Below are 7,827 nucleotides of genomic sequence, written 5' to 3' on the forward strand. Positions count from 1 at the left end.
AGAAAATATTATCACAATATCTGCAACTAAATAAAATATTTATTTGCTGATTTTAAGCAAATTTTGACTAATTTATACGTGCACCGAGAATAAACTGTAGGTATCGATTACAACGTATTTTTTTTAATGAAAACTAAAATATTTGTTTTAAGGCATTTTTATTTTGTATTAGATAAATTAATGAAATCCACACATGCACGCACACACACATGCATGGCCACATCGCTCGAAGAACAGATAACCGTTGGGGGAGAAAAGTCCTCGAGTGGCGACCGCGAACCGGAAGACGAAGCGTTGGCAGGCCTAACCAGGTGGACTGACGACATCGTGAGAGTGGAGGGAAACCGGTGGATGCAAGTGGCAGCAGTGGACGTGTTCCAGGTGATGATGATGAATGCAATGGTTTTTTTCATTTTCTTAGTTTACATTTTGTGATTGTTATGTACACTGTCAATAAATTATAAATGAATAAAAAAGTCACCATAATTACTTAATTAAGAGCTACAGTTGTTATAAAAATAATATACACCGTATGTCATAGGCACAAATATACAAAGCATGAACCTAAATTAAGTAAATACCTAATGTACTAGTATTACTAGTCCATTCTATTTCTATTATGTTATTAGTATCAAAAACCGTTATGCATACATATTAAAAGCAGATCGTAACAGTAAATCGGTACTTAATTAATAATAATGCATATTAAGCAAATTTAATTATTTTGTTATGAAATAAATAATATCTTGCAGTATAAGTGAGGAAAACAAAGAATGTTTTGTTTTTTACAGTCAAGCAATAGTAGGTACATTACTGCAGAGGCCGGGAAAGAAAGGCTTGCAGCCCGAGTACCTATGTATAGACATGGGTATAGGTATACGAGGCTGGCAAGTTCTTGTTCCTATTATTAACCTACAAGTACTTCTGATGCACTAAAAATTTCATTACATTCATTGTGTTTAATTGTAAAATCTACGTAATTATAGTATTTTTTATAAGTCATTAAAACAATATAATTAAAATCGGTATACATAATTGATCTGTCATCTCCCAGGATAACAGGATCAAAGGAATTTGGGCACAAATTTGTGCCTCTGAGAGAGGACAGGTTAAACGTATAATACCAGGTAGGTATATAATATTGTATCAAAAATGCGCTCAATTTATCGAAAGTCACAAGTTTAAAAACATTTATGTATGGGTCTCATAAACCGAGCGACAAAACCATATTAAATATTATTATTTGACTCATTTCTTCAAAAAACTGAGTCCTGTAGAAGCGACATCAAAGAGTAAAAACCAAATAAGGGCAGCATATTATTCAATATGTAAAATGAATAAGATACCAGTTTTGAAAAACTTCCTCTCAATATCTTTGTACTGAGCATCGTCGTTTTCTTAATGACGTTTAGATCCCCATCTAAAAAAATATCGGCGTTAGAAGAGACATACAACTGTGTGTTTATCCTGTTGCGGATTTGTCCCTGTCACTGGTGGTTCATATACTGTTTGTGTATACTGAGTCGGGATTTGTATCTCTGATTGCGGGGATTTATGATTCTGGACTTGATGTGTATTAAAAGAAGTTTGTGTTTCATTCGGCCCCGTAGCAATCTCATCATAGGATTGCCTAAGCGGTATTGTGAAAGTGGGTGCTGGTGAAACAGTTTGATCAGCTAGTCTGATGGATCTGACTGGAAAATATACAGGCATTGCTGGATGGCGCTGCCGGTTTCTGTTGAATTTCAGTTCATTTAGCTCAGACATGATGTGAAGCTCAGCTGGAGGTCGACCTATGAAGTTTTCGTTATTTTCCAGCCACCGATTTACCTGAAAAACAAGACGATAGGCTGTTTATTATTGTTAACACACACATTACATGTAATGGCAGCGCGTTTTTGACATTCACTCATTCATTTTATTCATTCTACTTTTATCAGTTCTTCATGTAGCTGTGTGCGTAATCATTCACTTCAACTCTCGTGGCAATACCTATGGTTAGCACAATAAATTAGCTTGAGATGCGTGACGAGATTGTAATTCATCTATTTTAGATCATAGTAACAGATAATGACTAAAGAGAAGTCAAATCACTTTAGGTATTTATCTACCATTGAATTTATAAAACAAATTTTCTGAAATGCGTTAAATAACCATTATCATTAAATAAATTTAGTGCTATTACATTTAACGAGATGTTTCTAAAAGTGATTACGAGTTTGATTAATTAGTTGCCAAAATGCTGTACGCACAAATATATTAACTCATTTCTAATGTACTGGCCTGCATAAGTGGATGGACACCTTACGTTCTATAATCGTTTGAACACGAGAGTTGGCGATTTTGTTAGGTGTTCACAAGAAATGAACTAGATGGCGCTGTTAAACAGTTATTATGATATGATCGATATTTTATCCACATAACAGCAATGTGCCGATAGCTGAGTTGATCGGCTGCTTACTTAAAATCGTAAATGATCATGAGTTCGTATCCTACATATCAGAATTGTTTTTTTGTTCTTATTTTTTATTTATAACTTTCTATTTAAATTTTGTAGATAACTGAAATGGAAATTTAAAAAAATACTCTAAAAAAGGATCACGTTGCAACAGAAATAATACACGTTTTGAAGTTTGAAACATAAAAAATTTATTCCTAAAACAATATTTATATTCATTAAATATTGACGCAATTATTAATGTTATACTATATAATATTCATTAAATAACTGAAAACCAGAAAGAAGTTTGCTCAGAATCCAGAGTAGAATCGATTACACTATGTTGTAAATCAGGTAGTGTTTGAGTTTTTAAATCCTTTTTTTACTGTGCCCAGTCTAAATATTACGAATGCATACGCCAATTAAATGTTTTAGGGATGTTTCATACCCTTTAGATAATTTAATACTGGCCGTTTTGCGTCAGTTTGGCTTTCTTCTAAATCTGGAATTAAAAATTACGACCGTAAAGTTAGAAATGAAGTAGAATTACTGATTACGTAAAACATACAATTATTTTAGGAAATAATGAAGATATTCAAAAATAAACGCAAACAACTAACTTAAAATAAAATGAAAAAATATTTTCTGGGTGTCGTGTGAGGTTTTCAGTTATTTAATTAGCACCTGACCAAAAGTTGTATTTTAACATTTTATTGAGGTATTATTAGCTTAAGTATTCATTTCCGATTCTGGAAAGAGGATTGAAGCTGAACCCCAATAAAAAAATAGTATTTGAAAGTAAATTATACCTGAGACCGGGTTATCATAAGACTCGTACGCGTTATAAATTATATTGATTGAAGTTTTCCAGTTTTAAACATTTACTTATCAATAATTGATGGCGTAGATCCACTGTAGTGTGTAATGTGTTACTGACAGTTATAATAAGATTACAGTCATATATTGAACTTTCATACTTATCTCACATAAGTAAACAAAACTATCAAGGTATAATTAAATGTTTTGTTCATAATAATAAAATAATTACTTTTCATAACAAAGTGATACCTACAGGATCACAAATAAAGATAAATATTTTGGTTTATATAATACAGTGTGCTAGAAAATCAGATGCGGATATTTTGAGGATCGATTATTTGCATCGTCGTTAATTGGTTTCAATTAAAGTAAATAAAAAAATACAGTTAATGTTAATGCGAGGATGATTATTTTTGGACGGAATGGTATTTTTGTATGAAGCAAAAAAATATTACCACACAATACTTGAATAATTTATGTGTATAATTAATTCTTAGGTTATTAATTACATACCCTGAAAATATCCGCACCTTATATATTTTATTATAACATAATTGTGTAAGTATATAACCCGGTCTACACGTAACTATCAATTTTATTTTAATAACTGGTGTAACCACCATGATTGTCGATAACTGCTTGCAAAAAAAATCGCATCGATGCAACTAGATTTTCACACATTTAGAGCCGAGAATACTGTCCCTTATTATTACACAGTGGGCTTCTAACTTCTAACGTTTCCGGAGTTCGCTTATTTTTGTAATCCCAACTTTGGACATGGTTATACCACCTCATAATTTTTCAATGGGATTTAAATCCGGTGATCTGGCAGGCCAAGGAACGACTTTAATATTATTTTTGCGTTGATCAAACCAGTCTTGCGTAATACGCGACCGGTGTATTGTTATCTTGCACGAACGTTATGCACGGCACTTGTTCTTCTGGATAGACAACTCTAACAGTGGGCCACATCATAGCTGGCGCTGCGGCGCATCTATGAGTCGTGGTCTACCCGATCTTTGACGATGCAGCAATGATCCTTCGTCTTGATATCGTCGTACCCATAATATAACTGTTTTTATCTGTAACAATATAAATAAACATAAAATAATATAACATAGATATCAATTTAATGAAGAAGTTGGTAGGATGAACGTAAACAAAAAAAAACTCACATTAACTCCAATTTCTCTAGAAATTTCCGTCAATTTTTCCTTCTTCATATAAATTAATAATTTCACACCTTTTAACCATTTCAATATTGCGATGAGAACTCATTTTAAAGAATAATTACGATAATAAGCAGATTCAACTTGAAAGAGACGATCAAACGATGTTGCAAGCAGCTGAACAAGTAGTAAAATCTTTGTAATAAAAACTTAGCCTGGTATTTTGAAGATCTTCAGTCTACCCTCTTTAAGTTTCGTTAAACACGCATGACTTACCGATTAATTTTAAGGCGACCCGATATAGATCCGATTTTCATCGCTTAAGATAACAGTAATATGGTCAAGTGGTTGTGAACTTCGTTCTTCGTTCGTATGTCACGAGTTCAAATCCCACCAGGCGATAATATTGAGTTTGTGTTTTTGTAAATTTACTGTTAGATTTGGAGATTACTAAAGTTGACACTAATTCGCAACATGGGTCTTCGTAAATAAAGAATTTCATTATCATCAGCATCCCAGCCTATAGATACACGTCCCACTGCTGGTCACAGGCCTCCTCTCAGAATAAGAGGGCTTGGGCCGTAGTTCCCACGCGGGCCCAGTGCGGATTGGGAACTTCACACACACCAAAGAATTTATCGTTGTAATATTTGAAGGACAAGAAACGATAGTAATGCGAATAATAATATTCTCCTTCTCTTACGACAAGTACGAAAGAGACAGAAAATGTCGTTACGCGATTCGCGGTATCACCCCACGGAGTCCTACCCAGGCAGGAACATAATTTAGTTACTACGGCAGCGAAATACCAAATTTCTAACATGAATATAAAATATTTTTTTTAAGGTCAGCGCCAGCGCCGTCTAGTGAGATCTCAATAAACTAACTAAGTTAGTAAATAAGTAAATACCGCTAATACACTTCAAACACATAGATGGCGCCGTTTCTCGCGTCAGACGATTATGTTTTGGAATTGTCCATCGACTTTTGCAGGCCATAGTACATATAAAAAAGTACGTTAGCGTTCCTTAGAAAAGCGGTCTTGAGACACTACTAAAGTCGGACGGACAGACAAGCAGACGGGGAGTAAAGTAATCCTATAAATAAGGGTTTCCTCTTTTGAGGTACGGAACCCTAAAAACAGATTTTGTTGAGATCTAAACTCATCTAGTTCAAATTATGTAAGATGTTAAAGATATTAAATCAACGCTTTCAATTATATTATTAGGGTGCTCCGACATTGGAAATAAAATTAAATGAAATGGCTGTTATAAATGTTATAAAACACGATAACTTTGACTAACACTTTATAACTTTTGTTACAACTTATTAGATGGTTTAAGCGCTCCCACATTGGTATAAAAATTTAGTTTACTTATAAAAAAAAACTAAATATAATAGGTTATATAACACCATATAACATGTTAATTATGTGTAATTGTTTTTTATCTGTGTAGCCCTGTCTTATTTCTGTGGCAATAACTGATTTTAATATTATTATAAGAATGTATAACATTTGTTTTGTTAAAATTTGTTATGCAAATGTTATAAAATAAATGTTTTATAACGTTATAGAACTTTTGTAACAGCCAATGTGGGAGTACCATTAGTTCAGATAAGTACCTAAAGGAAGACCACGGAGGAAGACAGCAAAACAAGGCATCAAGTCTGAGTTCTTAATACAAAAACCATCTCTTGTGTTTTAACTATTTCATATATGGGCGATGTACAGTCAAGTGTAAAAATATGAACTTATTCAAAGTTTCAAAAATAAGTACCACAGACTCTTGTTCCGACGCAACAAGGCCGTACTTAGTAACATTTATGAGTAGTTCGAATAGATACTTATTTTGCACTTGACTGTACTACGCTTCTAGGACATCATCATCATCGTATCAGCCACCACTCAGTCGTCCACTGCTGTTGGACATATGCAACTCCTCTAGGTGTTTCCGATATAGAAGTCGCCCACAACCATCGCAACCTCACAATCAATTGACAGATTTTCGTGTGATTGCTGTGATTGTCATTTGATTGTGATCACGAGTGTCAGACACGTTAGATAATACAGCCTCTGGGCATCTGTCCACCTCGTTGGTGGACGTCCTACGCTGCGCTTGCTGATTCGCGGTCTCCATATGAGATTTTTTCTTCTCCAACGTCCGTCAATGGCATCAAAATTGCCTTCTATTATAAAAACTCTAATGAGTTCGGGATGTTTTCTACGACAAACAAATTAACAGTAACGGTATAAGTAATAATGCTATAGGCGCTTACAGCTTCGCTACTCCCGGCAATATGCTCTTCAGGTATAAAAACTTTTATTTCACTGGATTCACACATTTTACGCAATCGACAACGTTTCGAATAGCACTGGTAGCTAGAAACAAATGACGATATTTCTCTTTCTACCCACTTTTATTATTTCGTTGCTTAATTACATTTCATTAGATTATATGACTTCGTCGATTTGATAGATGAAGAATCAGTAATCGATTAGTGACTTAAGTCATACTTTAATTCGGTTTTAATTGTTAAAGAACTTTTTTATGCTTGTTTTGTTGTTGTTTCTTCTTAGCGTTTGCTTTTGGACTTGATATGAAAAAAACGGGTAAATTAAATTTGACCTGGACTCGCACATTAAGGGTATAGTGGCCATCCGATATGTCATTGCGGGCATTTCAATTAATTCGTATACAGGTTACTTATTTTCTGTAATAATGTTACTTGAAACGAACAGTGGACGTCCTGCTACGGTACCAGAAAAAGTACTGCTGACACAAGGTTTAAGTCGCTTGTAACAGATGCAAGGCCATGATGATCATTATATAGTTCTCGAAACTTGACTGTCATTATGACATCCGTACCTACCGTTTCCCTGACAGGCTAGTTGGCCCCAGTATCGTAAGGTCCGCTGACAACTTTGACTTGTTCGTGTTGAGTTTGCGATTGGTTAAATAGGTAACTGAATGAACCAATCGCAAGCAAGCGGTCTTGATACTAACGCCATCTAGCGATATTTTGCCAGTCAAAAAACTTAACGCAGATCTAATAAAAAAGTTTCTCATTGTATTTCCAACAGAAAAGATTCTAAGTATTTTTTATTCTAACTAATTTCAAAGAAAAAGGAAGTTTTGTTCCATCTGTGTACATGTGTGTTGTTTTATATTTTGTTTATCTATGAATTTCGACGATAAAGTTATTCAATTTGAAACAGTCGCATAAACATTCCGTTTTCAAAACAAAACACAAACAATATTTCAACAATAAGATACTTGATTATGATTACCAAATATAGTAAGTGATTTTGTTAATGATTTCTTAATCTTGCCATTATTGACTGACTAGCTTTTGCCCGCGACTTCGTCCGCGTGGATTTTGGTTATCGCGCGCTGTTCC

At 34.0% G+C, this 7,827-nt stretch overlaps 1 long non-coding RNA gene across 1 annotated transcript; it reads right to left on the minus strand.

Moving 5' to 3' along the window:
- Window positions 1-421: 421 nt before the first annotated feature.
- Window positions 422-7,244, minus strand: LOC141436717 (uncharacterized). Its single transcript, XR_012452323.1, has 2 exons — window positions 6,706-7,244; window positions 422-1,830 (listed from the first exon to the last, which is right to left on the minus strand). It is a non-coding gene; the product is annotated as an uncharacterized lncRNA (long non-coding RNA).
- Between the last annotated feature and the right edge of the window lie 583 nt (window positions 7,245-7,827).

The sequence above is a fragment of the Choristoneura fumiferana genome, chromosome 17 (genome assembly GCF_025370935.1).
Source record: "Choristoneura fumiferana chromosome 17, NRCan_CFum_1, whole genome shotgun sequence".
Lineage (NCBI taxonomy): Eukaryota > Metazoa > Arthropoda > Insecta > Lepidoptera > Tortricidae > Choristoneura > Choristoneura fumiferana.